The sequence below is a fragment of the Mauremys reevesii genome, linkage group 1 (assembly GCF_016161935.1).
Source record: "Mauremys reevesii isolate NIE-2019 linkage group 1, ASM1616193v1, whole genome shotgun sequence".
Lineage (NCBI taxonomy): Eukaryota > Metazoa > Chordata > Testudines > Geoemydidae > Mauremys > Mauremys reevesii.
In genome coordinates, this window is record NC_052623.1 from 23,280,751 (window position 1) to 23,297,740 (window position 16,990).

Below are 16,990 nucleotides of genomic sequence, written 5' to 3' on the forward strand. Positions count from 1 at the left end.
ACTGATAAGAAAACACTTTCACACAACCCCAAATTAGCCTGTAGTACTACTCATTGCCACAATATATCATTTAGGCCAAAAACTAGACAGAATTCAAAAAAGGATTAGACATTTATATGGATAATAGAAGTGTCTAGAGTTTACTGTCGTAAATACAAAAAATAAAGAAATATTTTGGAAGGGATATAAACTCTCATGCTTCAGGGATTTAAGTCAATCACTAACTATGGGTGATTATCAGGAACTTTTTTCCTGGGGGATAGGTTATCCCATAACTGTCTCCTGCAGAGTTTCTTTCACTTTTCTCAAAAGGATCTGATGTTAGCTAGCCACCATCAGTGACTGGATAATAGGCTAGATGGATCCACTGGTCTGATCTGGTATTGCAAGTTCCTGTCCTGCAGTCCTGGACCTCCTGAAATGAGTGGGTGTTAAATCAGTAACAGCGTCAGGAAAAAAAGATTTAAATCAAAGACATTTACGGAAAGGCAATACACATTTTATAATAGGAAAAGGAGGAAATTAGCATGCTGTGTATTTTCTAAACTTCAAATAGGCAGGTGAATAGAACAAAAACTAATGTGCATGTTGACACGACACTAGGGAAATCAACATATTTTGTAAGTTACAACACCTTCAGATCAAAAGAATATCTCACAATCCCCGAACAGTCTCAGGGGTTGCAGCAAGTCTCCTTGACACAGGCTAACTAAACAAGGACTTCAGCCACTCAACACGGGTACACATGCTCCCTTTGCTGACAAGGAGTTCAGGGCAAACGAACGTAGACAAGGCTCCTGAGAAAATGCCACTCTAAAAGATGATGCACCTCCGACAGGCTGTCAGAAAGCTTTCTGCTGTTGTATAGACAAAGTAATTTTCAATAGAGTCTTTAACTTAATGTCTAGGAGTAACGTTTCCAAAAGCATCTAAGTGACCTAGGCTCTTAGATTGCATCTTCAGAAGTGTCTCGGGAATTAGGACCCTAAATATCATTGACTTCCAGTGAAACTTAGGTTCCTAAGTACATGGACAATTCTGAAAATGGAACTTTGGCTCCTAAGTCACTGTGGTGCTTTTGAGAGTTTCACCATAGCATGATTTAAAGAAATTTTCCCATGGGCTCTATTTTCAGCCATTTAATATTGAACTAATTTTCTGTTCTCTCTCTTCTTTTAAGTAGCTATCATAGTATAGAAACATAGTACAGAAAGTTAATTAAATGCCTATAAAATACCTATACATGCATACTACTTTTTATTTAATCTAAGATTAAACTGATTTCTTAATTAAAGGACATTATTGGCTGATAGTCTTGAAGAAAGCAGAATTCTATCTTCAAGGAACAAAAACATACATGTTTATAGATCAGAGCTATGGAAGCGCCTGCAGTCTTCATCCAGAACCATGCCACACAAGCACCAGGTGGTTGCATTTTGTGTATTATGGGAAAACGATCATATGGGGGTACCAGTCACTTTCAAAAACTGCATTACTCCCTTCAGAATTAACGAACCCCAACTCTATAATAGTTTCCGTGATCAACTCCATGCTAGCACATTTTTCAAGGAAAAAGGAAGTTCTGTCTTTTCTCCAGCTTAAAAAGCAAAGCTGCCATTCCCATGAATCCTATAGAACTATTCAAACCCAGAACTCAAGCATATCAATGGGCTCAATACTACCCTACAATGAGGAGGGTAGACGTGAACTAGCTATTTCATCATCAGCCATGGATAGATTTTATATATCTTGATACCTAGCTCTTATATAGCAGACCTCAAAATGTTTTACACAGAGATAAGAACATAAGAACATAAGAAAGGCCGTACCGGGTCAGACCAAAGGTCCATCTAGCCCAGTATCTGTCTACCGACAGTGGCCAATGCCAGGTGCCCCTGAGGAGGTAACACCCAACAGCAAAATGATCTCTGATCTCTCTCCCATCATCATCCTCATCCCTCTGACTACGAGAGGCTAGGACACCATTCATACCTCTCATCCTGGCTATTATTTATTTATTTACTTAGCATCCATTCCCAATTTATCCATTTATAAACCTTAGCCTAAGCAACTCCCTCCTCTCCTCTCCAAAGAGGTTCCACCAGTTGACTGCAAGAAGAACATGAAAGATTTTTTTTTTTTATTTTTTAAAACCTTTTAATTATTTTTTTTTTTTTTGGTGACCTATGGGTATGTAATAATTTATAAAGTAAATAACTTTCCTTTCCCCTCATTCTTTTTCAACATCATTATTTTATATACCCTCCTCATCTCCCCCCCCTCTTCCTCCTCTTTTTCCAAACTCTTCTCTTCTAGCTCTTCCTCTCTTTCCTCCTCCTCTCTCTCTTCCCCCTCTTTTTTTTTTTTTTTTTTCTGAACTTTTTTTTTTTTTTTTTATTTTTTTTACATCTTAGACCAGTAGTGTAGACAGTATTCGAGTATATTATTGGATATTGGATTTATATATATATATTCTATATTCTCTATCTTATATTCTCAGTCCTATTCTCTTTTTTTTTTTTCTGCATTTTTTTTTTTGACTGCACACTGCACACAGACTCAGAGAACTATCCTTTCTCCTTTCCGACTCTTCCACTTTCTCAGCCCTTATCTTGTTTTTACATTTAATTTTTTTTAATTTTTTTTTTTTTTTTTTTTTTTTATTTTTGTTTTTTATTTTATTTTTTGTTATATTTTATTTTTTTTTTTTTATTTTTTATTTTTTTTTTTTTTTTTTTTTTTTTTTTTTTTTGTTTTTTGTTGGCTTTCTTTTCTCTCTCTGCTAGTCTCTTTGTCATCTGCAAACTTTGCAAGTTTACCTTTTCCATTCTTTTTATTTACTCATTTAAATATATTGAATATAGGATTTGTAGAAGGAATTGAATAGGAACCACCCCCACTACCACCCCTTATTCCCATTTATTTACCATCTCTTCTCTTTGTTCCCTGTCCTTTTAACCAGTTCTCTTATCCATGACCTTTTAATTCCTTTATCCATGTTAATTTTTTTTTTTTGTTTTTGACTTTTTGTCAAAAGAAATTTGGAAATCTATCTACACTATGTTGTCACCGGATCCCCCTTGTCCACATGTTTGTTGACCCCCATAGAACTCCCACACAGATTATTGAAAGAACTTCAATTTACAGAAACCAGACAGAGTTTTGCTTTTTTTATTTACTTTTTTATTGTTTTGACTTTTTTATTTTTTTTTATATGTTTTTAACTTTTTTGCCCGGTTTCTGTCTTACTGGTCTGCCCCTGTAATTGCTTTTACTCACCCCAGACTTATTTTTAAATATTTGCCAGAGTTAACTTTAAAGCATTTTTTAATATATTTGATTTAAATTAAGGTTTAAAACACTTTTTATCTTTTTGTTTACAAGTTCACCTTCTCTTGGTCATCTATCTCTTGGGATCTGTTGCCTGAGTTGTTTTGTTCTCAATTAATGTTGAAATCCTCACTAATTAATTCTTAGTTTATCAATCAATCAATTCTGTTCCTCTACAAAGCCAGTGCTCAGAATCTCATCTCATTCAATATCAATATCATTATTCCCATTTTATACATGGGGAAACTGAAGCACAGAAAGTGACTTGCCCAAGGTCACCCAAGAGGCCCACTGCAGAGCCGGGAATAGAACCCAAATCTCCTGAGTCCCAGTCCAATGCTCTACTGCAGCTAAAATTTCCAAAACTGACTAATTATTTTGAGAGACCAACTTGAGACTCATCAAAAGGACCAGACAGTCAAAAAGGCCTGAGCATCCACCCATTGAAAATCAATCCTCTCTAAGGTGCCGCAAGTTGGGCATCAAAAATGGAGGCACTCCAAATCACTTTTGAAAATTTTGGCATAGAGTTAAGTAAATCATCACAGCAAATCTCTACAGTTTAATCATCTGTCTCTTCCATGATGCCTAGTCCAGGACAGGATTTAGGGAGATTCTGCATGGCAACAATAAGCAGAACTAGCTTTGTTTAGTTTGCCTGAGAAATAGAAAATTAGCAACAATTAAAGGGTTTTATCTGGGTCTTAGCAGCCTCAATAAAGAGACCCCTTCACATTACAGCTGCTATGTATATCATTGCATTTTGATTAAAAAAGAATTGGCTAAAATTTTCCAATTTTACCAATGAAAAGTTATTTTTCAGTTCAGTTTTAAGGTTTCTGAGCACTGAAAATGTTTTTTGAAAACCAAAAAAAAAAGAATTAGTTTGTTAAAGAAACAAAATGTTGTCACAGAATATTGAAAATAAAAATGTTTCCCCCCTTTTCTAAACTTCCAATAAAAATTACCATTTTTGACCAGCTCTACTTTACACATATTACAACATAGTTTTGTCTCTTTTTCTGCTGTCTAGGACACTACAATCTCATGTGTCCTTTAAAATATACATTACAAACAAGGAGGATTGTTTAAAGGTAACATAATGTCCTTGACTACTTAGGCTATTGCATAAAATATAAAAGCAACTAAAATGCCATTTGTAAGTTTCTTCTGTGATGGAACATAGTTTTATCTTTGATAGAAGAAACAAACCATTAACAAGCTAACCTGGACATTGCAAGGTAATGGAACGAATTAAAGTGGAATGTCTCTGTTTACCTTTTAAATGGAAGTAGTCAAACACATGATTAAAAATGTCCTAAATAGAAAGCATGATTATTGCCTTATTCATTTCCATGACACGGCTTGTGGAGTAAGATACTAATTATCATGCGTAAGGGAAGCAGAATCCAGCCCTCAGGGTATGTCTACAAAACCCGCCGGATCAATCCAGGGGGGTCGATTTATCACATCTAGGCTAGACGCGATAAATCGACCCCCCAAGCGCTCTCCCGTCCACTCCTGTACTCCACAGCCACGATAGGCGCAGGCAGAGTCAACGGGGGAGCGGCAGCAGTTGACTCACCGCAGTGAAGACACCATGGTGAGTAGGTCTAAGTATGTTGACTTCTGCTACGTTATTCATGTAGCGGAAATTGCATAAATTAGATCGATCCCCCCTCCCCACCTCCAGTGTAGACCAGGCCTCAGCGAGCGATCAGCAAACACATGCTAGCTTATTTTCCTCTGTTAAGCAATCGTCTACTCCTAAGCTTTTCTTATGCAGCACCTGCCATAGCCCATTTTCCCACATGTAGCTCACTCCACATTATTTTATGGACTCAAGATCACACTATTTATTATCCATAATTTTATCACTTCCTGTATTGAAAATATGCTTCCTTCCCACCCCCCACCATTTAAACCTACTCCGCCTCTCCCCCCACTTACCAGCTGGAAAGGCTCAGATAATAAAGAGGATTTCAATTAGTGGCAGCCAAAACCCTTAGTTAGTTCCTGCTCCAGATGAAAGGCCCCTATTGCATACTTGCTGACAGATTTAGAAAGAGAAATTTCTAGCTGGAGGGTATGAAAACAAACCATTTTCAGCCCAATAATTAAGTTTGGAAGATAAAATGTTAAACGTTTCACCCCAAAACAGTGAGCCTGTTTCCCCATTCTGTTACCTCAGTTTTACACAGTGAAGCCCCGCTGGAAGTAATGGAGTTGCACCAATGCAAGAAATATGTTGTCAAAGAGTGGAGAACAACACCCTGTATTTTTACAGAAATTGCTCATTTTCGTTTTTCCTATGTGTTTTTAAGAGTAGTACACAGGTTGTTCTCTCTTGTTCTGCGTTTCAGCTGTTGTGATGTTGTGCTTAGTAACTGATCTGTTTTTTCATTGTTTTGTTTGGGCCCTGGGGTTAGAGATTCTGTTTTTCTCGAGGCTACTTAACCCACAATTTCATGTATCCTAAATGGGAAATGTTTTCTCTCCAAATTGTTACAAGATGGCAGTGGTTCAGAATGTGTTATGTTAGGGCAGGGAGTTGTTTATGTTGTTTTGATAGATTGCTTTGGGATTGTATTAACAAGAGTCAGGGGTCAGTGGTGATGATATGCAGCTGCTGACCTCTCAATACTGACAGAAAAACCTCACTCGGTACAATAATTGCTACGAGTCAATACTACAATAGCTGCCATTGCTTTCACACAGGAGATGCGACGGTGATGGGTGGCAGTACAAAAGCTTAAAATAGCTTTTAACAGGATTATCTCGCAGTCTTTCTCCCCAGCCTAGGGTTCATAGTGGAAGATATTTGAATTCACTTCTCTTTTGGTTTTATTAATGTATCCCAAACCTGTTTGGGATTTAAACTTTCACAATGTATACTCCATAACATTCCAGACTAATTCAGTTAAATCTCCAGCATCTCAACCAGGTACTTTGTTGAGTGCATTTTGGTAGGATTTCTGCCTGAAAGTTTGGAGATGTGCTTGAGAAAAACAACTGAAATAATAAAATAAAACCTATAAAGAATTTTGAACCACTGTAAAGAAAACCCTGAATGGGAACAGGGAACTTATATTTTATCATTCTTTAATGTCTTTGATTTAAATGAAAGATCCAACAGGATTTTAAGGACTCAACCTCCTTATTCAGGAGTGTCAAACTCTTTCTGTGAAGATAGTCAATTGCAGTTTTAATTATGATCTGTGGACCAGGGTGTAAACTAGGATTACAAACTACCCTGCATCCACTGAGGCCAATGGAAAGCTAGCACAAAGATGAAGAGTAGAATATAGCAGTTATGCAGTGACTAAACTTTTAACTATTATCATATTTATTACTTGTTCAGCACCTTATCAACCCATTAAGTATTAACATGGGAGGAAAACATGGTTCATCGATTTCACGACCAGAAGAGACTTATGACCACATAGTCTGACCTGCTGCATAATTCAGACTATAGAATTTCACTGAGCAGTTTGGGACTAATGCTATCTCTGCCTTTTGTTATTCTTCCTGGTGCCCCCTCTTTTCTGTTTCTTTCCCTTCCCTCTGTCTCCTTTGTTCTTCCAACTCCATATCTTCCCCTGCAGTCCCTCCCAATTCCCAACCCCCCTTGTGCTCCATACCCACACTCTTCCCTCATTCCATCTACTTAAAATGATCAGCAACTAAATTGTGAATGTTGAATTGAAAGTATCATCAGAGGTTCTGGACGCAGCACACCAAGGCGACTAATGGGGTGGGGGTGAGGCAACACGTACATCTCAGCCCTGGTTTCAGGCGGTCTGCAGACTCAGGAAGACAGCACTACATTAGTTATCCTCACTCACATATGGAGGGTTTTCTTTGAAATCATGAGGGTTAGAAACTCACTTTTATAGGTTAGTGAAAGTTGAGTGTAATGTGGGCCAGATGTTTGACATGCCTGTTCTAATTTTTGGATGTGATTAATGTGTTTACTAAAAATAAAAACTGACTGAATCTGCCTAACTGCTGTACCAGTTTCTGAGTAGTCATTATGGAAGTTCTAGTCTTTCCTGTCAGTTAATTTCTCATGGGGAGAGATATTAGTAGACAGAGGCTCAGAAAAGGTCCCTCTCAGGATGTTCAACTTTCTTCTGCAGCCAAAAGAGGAAACACTATAGCAGCAGAAATACCATTGCTGCAAATCCTTCTGGGGATTTAAAAGCAACAATCACTGCCTTCCATGTTAGCCTGCTCCCAACACTGGAATCCTATTTTAACTCCAGAGGATTTATTGCTTGCTGGCAGAGCAGAGGGCACTACAGAGATAATGCTTCCAACAATATATGTTTGCCCAGAGAGACATAATTCTGTCACAGAGGGGGAAAATACAGACCCATTTGTTCTCAGCGAGACTAGCTTTTTGCTGTCTCCACCCTTCTGACCTCAAAGAAAGCTGTGGAGGTAAAGAGGTTTGGTATGTTTTCATTGTCTTCAAAAGGGAGCTCCTACTCCACTCCCACTCAGTACACTGATGTACTAGCTCAGCAAATGCAATTTTCCCCCTTCATGGGCCTCTTGAAATCAACCAGAAAACTGTTGAAAATGTTAGAAAATGGTAGTACCAGGAGATGTTATTAAAGGCTTTGGGTGAAACTTTAGTGACTAAGGAGCTCACATCTTATTTGGCTTAGGAATCTAAATCCCATGGACTTTCAATGAGCCTTAGGCGCCCAAGTAATTTTTTTAAAATAGCACTGAGGCTTCTGAGTCAGTTAGGTGTTTCTGAAAAACCTTACCCAGGATCTCATATTCCTGTAGATAAGCAGTCCTTCTGACTAGGACACTGGACTGAGACTCAGTGGTGTGTGTGCCCTTGGTCAAGTCACTTAATCACCCTGTGCCTCAGTTCCCCATCTGTGAAATGGATATAACAAGGCTCCCATAGCTCCTGTGGGGGTTGTGAGGATACATCCATCAATAGCTGGAAGGCACTAAAAAGACTCAATGAGAGAGAGCATACATGTGCCTAGAAAGATACAAGAGACTGTTTTACAGAATTTAAACACCTGCTATGTTGATTAACACCCCCTAACCTGAGCTACAGGAGGGTTAAAGGGCTCTTAAGAGTAAAGAATATTTTCCTTATAGATTAGTTTTCAAACTTGACAGAGGGTGTGCTAACTACTCCAGCATTTCTCCACTTTTGAACCTCATTAAGAATAATAGCAGCATACTCATAACTTACCTGCTTCTGGCTGCTTTTCTGAAGTAGGTGCTGTTGTGCGCTTGGGGCAAGTAAAATATTTCAAAATGGAGGCTGCGTCTTTTCTATAGTAAGCCCCTCCCACCAAAAGGGCTATGTAACCTACAGTCACAGCTGAGGAGGCTCAGTACTACATCCAGCTCTTGTTTTACCAGCAGCCAGTGGGGGCTGAGGCTGGAGAAGATCAAAACAGAGCAATGGAGACCTAGCGGGTTTGTCTCCTGCCTCATGCAGGCTACTTTTCTTTTGCATGTCTCTTGTGTATTTTCCTGTCACTGCCCATATGCTCATCCTCACCCACTCTTGTTTCTTTCTACCCGTGATACTCAGACCTTTAGTGGCTCAGGAGCCAAATGAGCAATCAATGTTACTCAAAAGAGCCACTGCAGTGTGAATTCATTATTTCATTTACAATAGATAGATCTATTCTCACAGCAAAATATCTGACCAAGTATTCTGCAATTGGTTAATAACCTAATAAAAGCATCCTGATGGGTTCATAATGAAATCACACAGTGTTTTAATATCCTGGGCTGGAAAGGGCACAGGAGACACATTAAAGAGCCACTTGCAGCTCCTATGCCTCAGTCTGAGCATCGCTGCTTTAGACTGTAAATTCTTTAGGACAGGACAGGACCATCTCTTACTACTCATCTATACAGGGCCTAGCACCAGGAGATCCCAAGCCTTCTTGGAGCCCTTAAGCGAGTGGTGGGCAACCTGCAGTCAATGTCAGCAAAATGTCTCGCCGCCCACAATCAGATTACCCTGATGGGCCACATGCGGGTTTAAAAGAGAACTGGATAAATTCATGGAGGTTAAGGCCACTAATGGCTATTAGCCAGACTGGGTAAGGAATGGTGTCCCTAGCCGCTGTTTGTCAGAGGATGGAGATGGATGGCAGGAGAGAGATCACTTGATCATTACCTGTTAGGTTCATTCCCTTTGGGGTACCTGGCATTGGCCACTGTCGGTAGACAAGATACTAGGCTGCATGGACCTTTGGTCTGACCCAGTATGGCCTTCTTATGTTCTGTTCTTTAGTGTATTTAAAACAAATAAATAAACATATTCTGTTTCTAGAAAACCTATTGGATTAGTACATTAGAAAGTAAGCTCCCTAACTAGTTTGTATTTCTGTAGTTTATGAATCAACTTTATGATTTTAATTTTGTAACTGTTATTAAAGAGACAGATTGCATTTAATAACAATTTTAGTACTGCCTGCTGCTCTAACTAGCAAGCAATAAAGCAAACTGAAATTAAAACAGGCATCCACTGCTAGGGGGCACACAAATAAAAGGTGGTGGTTTGGTGTTCTAACCTCCATAAAAAGTTGGCAGCTGTAGTGTTTCTGCCACTGCTGTGCTTCTTCTCGCAGCTAGAAAAGCAAGCTGTATGTCTTGGGAGTCATTTTTCCAATTAAAAAATATCCTTTTTGATTCTTTACAACACTCAGTCATCACAAAGTAGCTGCATAAACTCTGTTCATGCAAGTCCAGAAATCCTAACATTTTCTTAGACGTTTTGTGAATTTACCCATGAAAGCTCATGCTGCAAAACGTCTGTTAGTCTATAAGGTGCCACAGGATTCTTTGCTGCTTCTACAGAACCAGACTAACACGGCTACCCCTCTGATACTTGACAACATTTTCTTGGCGTTTCTGTTTGTGTTGCTTGCTCAGTATTCAGCAGTGACATGCAGGACCTACTCCAATGAGGTGAATTTTTTAGTGGTATGTGCGGTATACAACAACTCCCTGCCAACTGCAGGAAGCACTGCTGAATTAGGCATAACCCAGCAGTACATAATACAGTGGAACAGATTTTTGCAGAGATGAGCACTGCATCGTCAGGAGTTGTATTCACTAGTCAGGCATATCCAAGCATCAAAGGATTTTTGTGCTATATTAGAAAGAACCCTAATAAAAATACTATTTATCTTTTACCAAAGAATGATTGGTAAATCTCAGATGGGTTGGCACATTCAGATAAACATCCAACAGGTGAGGTGCTTACCTGGAATTTATTGGAATTATTGGACTCTTGGGTCTATTACAAAATAATGGGTGGAATATCTCATGGGAACACCCTCTATCGTAAGGTTTCTGCTCCTTCTTATTACAAATCCAGCAACAAATATTATGGATCTGATCCTTGTTTCCTCTGTTTTTCTGATTGGCACAGGATGGAGATGAGCAAAGGTGGCTTTATGCTACAGTTATGCCCCCCTATATCCTAGAAGTTGCCAGGGTCTGACTGCATTTTGGTGTAATTTACAGCCGCTTAAGGTACATCTGAAGAAGTGGGTTTTTTACCCACGAAAGCTTATGCCCAAATAAATCTGTTAGTCTTTAAGGTGCCACCGGACTCCTTGTTGTTTTTAAGGTCTGCTGTAACTTTCACACAGGATGCTGTGTGCAGTATTGTAGCTGTGTTGGTCCCAGGATACTAGAGAGACAAGGTGGGTGAGATAATATTTTTTATTGGACCAACTTCTGTTGGTGAGAGAGACAAGCTTTCAAGCCACACAGAGCTTGTCAGTGGTCATGGACAGCCATGCAGAGTACAGTCCACTCACCCATTCATGTCCCCTTCACTGCTCCCAGCATCCCTACTACAATGAGATTCCAGTATAAAGCCCCACTCCACCAGCTCTATACTTAGTGCAAAACCACTTTATGTTGAGGTTATTTTCCAGAGACCATTTCCTCCCCTTTATGCTGCTGGAGAACTACAGACAATTGGTCTCCATGAGAATTGCCTTCCTCACCATATCTTCCTACTAAAGACTAATTTCTTTCCTGGTGCTCACAAGCTGTGAGGAAATGAATACAGTGCCCTCCATTCAGTGTCACGGTGCATGCTGATTTCTTTGTGCCTGTCTTTCAGAATGCAAGCTTCTCAGGAGAGGCACTCATTGCTGGCACTTAAACATAATAATAATATGTTGACACTTCTAGTCCAGCATCACCACGTCCAAAACAGGGTTTGGCCAAGTTTGACTCGGCGCAGGACCCAAAGAGTGGGCTAAGGTAACATAAATCCATCCTAGAATATTAGGGTTAGAAGAAACCTCAGAAGGTCATCTAGTGTAACCCCCTGCTCAAAGCAGGACCAACACCAACTAAATCATTCCAGCCAGGGCTTTGTCAAGCTGGGACTTAAAAACCTCTAAGGATGGAGATTCCACCACCTCCCTAGGTAACCCATTCTAGTGAAATGGAGTTTCCAAATAGCCAACCTAGACCTCCCCACACTGCAACTTGAGACCATTACCCGTTGTTCTGTTATCTGCCACCACTGAGAACAGCCTCTTTGGAACCCCCCTTCAGGTAGTTGAAGGCTGCTATCATCATTGTGCTTCCCTAATCCCTGGAGCAACTAGGGGGAGGAAGCAGCCCCTGGCATAATTAAGAGCAACTTCAGAGCTGCTGTGAGCCTCACTCACCAGCTGCAATAGCAGAGGGCGCCTAGGTGAAAGGGGAACTTCTAAGAGTTCAAAGGAGCTCAGATGCAATCTGCATATGATGGCAATGATCTTGGTTGGAAGTGAGGAAAAAAAGGTAGGGAAGGTGCAGTTCACGGTAAGTCGAATCTTTTCTTTCCATTTAGATGATTAGGGGGCTGGAGCACATGACTTATGAGGAGAGGCTGAGGGAACTGGGATTGTTTAGTCTGCAGAAGAGAAGAGTGAGGGGGGATTTGATAGCTGCTTTCAACTACCTGAAAGGGGGTTCCAAAGAGGAAGGAGCTTGGCTGTTCTCAGTGGTATCAGATGACAGAACAAGGAGTAATGGTCTCAAATTGCAGTGGGGGAGGTTTAGGTTGGATATTAGGAAAAACTTTTTCACTAGGAGGGTGGTGAAGCACTGGAATGGGTTATCTAGGGAGGTGGTGGAATCTCCTTCCTTAGAGGTTTTTAAGATCAGGCTTGAGAAAGCCCTGGCTGGGATGATTTAGTTGGGGATTGGTCCTGCTTTGAGCAGGGGATTGGACCAGATGACCTCCTGAGGTCCCTTCCAACCCTGATATTCTATGATTCTATGATTTATAGATTTTAAGGCCAGAAGGGACCACTGTGATAATCTAGTCTGACCTCCTGCATAGCACAGGCCATAGGATTTCCCTGAATTAATTCCTGTTTAAACTAGAGCTTCTCTGATTTACTCAGGGAGGTGACATGTTTCACAATTGCTCCCATAGTGGTGAATTCACAGGCTCTGGGTTGCAACATTATCACAAGCTTCACAAAGGAAGAAGCCGCTCCTTTAGAGCAAGGCACTAATCTCCATTGCCTCTGTACATGCATATATATTACTCTTAATTTCCTCCTTTCTGTTTGCCTATAATAAAATTTCAATTAGAGAAAAAAGAGAGAAAGCTTCTGTTTGCACGCAAATATCCTAGTAATTAGCAATGATGGGAAAGGAATATATGATAGTTTAATAGGGGTTTAACAAAATATTATATTTCTCACAGTTTACCTGAGACTGGCATGGGTCCTTTAAGTAAATATGAATAATTATACAGGCCTCTCATTTGTGTGCGGTTTGCCTTGTGAGTCAGGTTTAAGATATTCTATAACGTGCTCTTCCAAAAAGAATCCACTCACAGACACAAAACCCCCTTTTCATTTCGATGCTGAGATGCCGCAGTATGGCACAGGCGTGGGAAGACACAATGCTGCAGTCAAGAGTAAAGAAAGAAATGTGATGCTCATTTTGGGGGTCCACTAAAGCCCCTTGCACTGCTCAGGTGGATTTTGACAGCTGGGCACTTCCCCCGCAGATAGGGAATGCCAGCATGGCTCTGTGCTACCTCACTTCACTGCACATGGTATGAGGGGGAAGGGCCTTTGGGCTTGAGCTGTTCCTAGCTTTTGGAATGAGCTAAGACTAAGTTAGGACTGTTCTAAGGATGCAATCCAAAGCCCACTTTCCACTGACCTCAATGGACACAGGATCAGGTTCTCACTTAGATGACGCGCTCATTCATTCCAGACGGGCCCCAGAACCTGTATGCCGCTAGAGTGGCTTGAAGTCCCAGTTGACCCCTCATTGAAGGACTGCATCTCTGAGGCCTGGTCTATACTGGGGGCGGGGAGGGGGAAATTGACCTAAGATACACAACTTCAGCTAAAGAATACAGTAGCTGAAGTCAACGTATCTTAGGTCAACTTACCTTGTGTCCTCACGGTGCGGAGTCGACTGCCACCGCTCTCCAGTTGACTCTGCTTCCATCTCTCGCCGTGGTGAAGTACAGGAGTCGACAGCAGAGCGATCGGGGATCGATTTATCGCGTCTGCACTAGATGCGATAAATCGCTCCCTGATAGATCTGGCGGGTAGTGTAGACGTACCCTTAGTCTCAACAGTGCATTACTCCCTCTACTCCACAAGCTCCAAAGTACACATTGTACAGGTAGCTGCATGTGAGTGGCAGAGCTGGGTGGGAAAACATTCAAACTCCTGGCAGAGCTGTGGAGAAGGAAGGCAGTTTTACTGTGGATTTCTGAAAACAAACAGCTTGATGTTTTCCCACTGAGCTTTTCAGTGCTCGTGAAATGGATGCAAGGCCCTGTACCAGAAGTGTGTTCTGGACTGCACAGCACACTGCACCATGTTGACACTAAATAAATCCTTCAGAGCAATAATAGGTTTCCTAGCTAATGCCAATCAGTGCACTCACGTCTTGACACAGCTTTATGTTCATTATCCAAAAAGTGTGATTAAAAAATGACTTTGCTGGAGATGTTGCTGTCTACAAAGCCTGCCAGTGCTGCTCCTTGCATTGGCCACAGAAAGTCGCTGTTATGGGATTCTTCCGTCCAATCTCCCAACCACCCTTCTGGGGGCCAAGCAAGTATTGTAGTGAGGGCCATAGTCCACTCGGTGATTACTGACTCTTGGCCAGCACTTCAGCAGACCCTATGCAGCATGAGCTATGGTCCTTAGTCTACAAGCTGGAGTGACTGGTGGCGCTAGTATCTGTGTTGAGAATCCTTTTTGTTTTTACTACATCCAAGCCCTGTCTGTTGTGCATTGCGATGGACGGGATGGATGGTATTTTCACATGAATTCAACGATGGCCTAACTCTGGTCCTGCTCAACTCAAGGGGTGTTTCCTCACTGATTTCTGTGGGGAGCAAACTTAAACCAGGGCCGAGTGCTTTTGAAAGTTCCATCGTACAAGCTCACTGCTTGCTTTCAAAGGGGAAAAAAAAAACCAGGCACTGTGTCAGAATGGGTCCAATCCTCCAATGTGCTGACTGGATTCTGCCAGGTGCTAAGCAAGAGGAGTTGAGGGTGTGCTCCTAGCTTGGCCAGGTTCAAGGTTTGCTGGACACTGGGAATTCAAACAATAGTGCCTAGACACCATGAACTAATAGTTTGACTGTGGGTTGCTGAAAGGAGTGAGCACTGGAAGAAATTATTCCTATCTCAGTATCTTGTTAACAGAAGTGCTGCAGCAGGCAGATTTACAGGTGACCTAAATCCAAATTTCCCTCCTCAAAGCTAATGCCCAAAGATATGGCATGCCCCTGTAGAAGTCAGTTACCAAGCAGACAACCAAAAGCAGCATTATCATGACAGAGCTGTGTTAGTCCTTCATACATCATTAAATGTGGGTGACGTGCTTTCATATACCTAGCTCAAGTGGGAAATAGAAGTGAGCTTCTGTGTGGAACATATGGGAAATACTTTGTGTTCATACAAAACTGAAATGCCTGCGGACAAAATACTCGAAAGATGAGGTGACGTGATTAAAAAATAGAGAAACCCCAATATGCAATTTGCTAGTAGATTTATATAATAATTCAATGTGGCTGTAGGGAAAGTACAAAGGGAACAAAAATAAAATATGACACAAACCTATGGGGACTAAGGCAGAAAAAAATACCTACCACAGAATGAAAACCATGCAGTCTTGGGTCCAATTACCATGAGCAACTAGTGACTTTGGGTGCCCAACTTGAGTCACTTTAAAGTGACTTGATTTTCAGAGAGTGAGAGCTCAGCACTTTCTGAAAACCAAGCACTTTTTCAGGTGTCAAAAATTAGGCATTCAGTCACTAGTCACTTTGGAAACAACTGCCAGGGTTATTGAATGGCATTCACACTGCAGAGCAAGAAATGCCCTGCAGGCATTTGGAATTCTGATGCTTCAGGGTGGCATAACTGCAACCAGTGTTAAATAGCTGGATGAGGCAAACAAAGAAGTGAGTGTAATACTGACAGACCCTAGTTGTTGGCAGGCAGAATTGAACCTGGGACCTCTGGTGCTTAGTACATGCGCCTCTACCACATGACCTAAAAGCCAACTTCCTGTTAACTATGGCTGTAGAGGAGACTCATTAATCTGTGTGTTTAAGTGGTCTTGCTGCCACTAGATGGGACAGAACACCACACCTAGAAGGTGTGTGGGTTACATGAGCAGACAAAATGAAACATCCCAGGAGAAGTTATGTAAGAACACAGAACCTCCTGCGAAAGAGTAATCCACAAACCCCTGAGTTGCAGAGATTATAGGCACTGATGAATGCAGTGAACTAGGAAGGAAAGGAGGTGAAACAGCCAGGAGAATCCTGCGACCTACTAAGAGAAACTCAGAAATCTAAGCTGATCTAATAAGACAAGTCCCATGCTCTGTTCATTGTTGTTTTCAGTTCAAACATTATTACACACCATACTGACTAGTAGAAACATCGTATTGAAAACATCTGCAGACTGCTGTTCTGTGTTAAAGTAATGAGTGGAATAACATGTTAGAAGAGCAGACAGGTTTTTTATGCAGCAAAATGTTCATTTCAAGAGCTTGTGTCTGGAGCTGGCCAGAACACTTGAGAATTTTGTTGTTGTTGTTCAAATGTGTTATTTCATTGAAGTGGAAACATTCTGCAGAAATGTATTGATTTTGATGAAGTTTTCAAGGGTAAGGTCTGACATCAAGGATGGATTCTCCAGTCATTCAGAGAGACTTGAATCGAAACATGACCGTTTCCATCTGAAAGCTGATGTTTTGATACAATCCGGTTTTTTGAAAACGTTTGAAAGGTTTGGTTTTCATTCCAAGGTGAAACACAAACAAATTTAGAAACATCAAAAGTGGTTGTGAAACAGAATTGCCATCCTCCAGCCCACTCTAAAAGCATCATTGCGGACAGTGAGCTCTAATGTATAGGAGCTGCTATACTGCCACCTTGTGATGAGAATGAATGAGCAGGAACTGAATAAAGATGGCTGATTTACCATCTTTGGGATTATTATTAATGAACTTCCACGATAACTCAAATGCCAGCTCTAAAAATAATTTTGATCAAATGTGATGTGACACTTTTTTTCTGGAAACTACTCCTGTTCCTCTAGAAGACACTTGCAAAACCACCACTGATTTCAGGATCAGGACCTGGAAT

At 40.8% G+C, this 16,990-nt stretch overlaps 1 long non-coding RNA gene across 3 annotated transcripts in view; it reads right to left on the reverse strand.

The window, feature by feature from the left end:
* The window catches only part of LOC120383867, a 605,485-nt gene that overhangs the window by 337,892 nt on the left and 250,603 nt on the right, over positions 1 to 16,990 (reverse strand). The window contains exon 1 of one of the 3 annotated variants that reach the window (XR_005588565.1): positions 8,558 to 8,599. The exons of the other annotated variants lie outside the window; for them this stretch is intronic. This is a non-coding gene — a long non-coding RNA (uncharacterized LOC120383867). Of the gene's footprint in view, positions 1 to 8,557; positions 8,600 to 16,990 lie in introns of those variants that run through there. 3 annotated transcript variants of the gene reach the window in all.